The sequence below is a fragment of the Crocuta crocuta genome, unplaced genomic scaffold, assembly GCF_008692635.1.
Source record: "Crocuta crocuta isolate KB4526 unplaced genomic scaffold, BGI_CrCroc_1.0 scaffold15, whole genome shotgun sequence".
In the NCBI taxonomy this organism is placed as follows: Eukaryota; Metazoa; Chordata; class Mammalia; order Carnivora; family Hyaenidae; genus Crocuta; species Crocuta crocuta.
Window position 1 is genome coordinate 3956638 of NW_027530508.1, and position 540 is coordinate 3957177.

Below are 540 nucleotides of genomic sequence, written 5' to 3' on the forward strand. Positions count from 1 at the left end.
GGCCCTGGGGCGTGGGTGTTTCGGTGTCTCCCCCTCCCCCTCCTCCCCTTCCTCCTCCCGTCCTGATTTTCACACCACACACAATGTAGCCTTTGACCAATTCCAGCTAATTCCCGGGGATTCTGGGTGGGACCTCCTTCCAGTATCTGATCCCTCCTCCCCTCCCCCCCCGCAGATGATCTTTTATCTATCTAGATCTGTTTAATTTTAACTACAAAAAATGTACTGAAATGTTCAATGTCTGCGGTACCTAATTCGAAAGGTGCCTATGAGCGTTGCGTGAAAAGTAAGTCTCTTCCCAACCGTCAGTTGCTCCTTCCGTCCCCTGAGGCAGCCCCTCGCTTATTTTCTCCAACAAATTCTCCAGCACTGTATTACGGACCAGGCACTCTTCTGAGCAATTATAGAATATTAACTCGTTTCATCTTCATAACACCCATATGAGGCAAGGTTTCCATTGGCTATTTTCTAGTGAATATTGCCAAAGATCGTCTGTGTATATGGAAACAAACCTAAATCTATTATCTCCCTCTCCCCCCG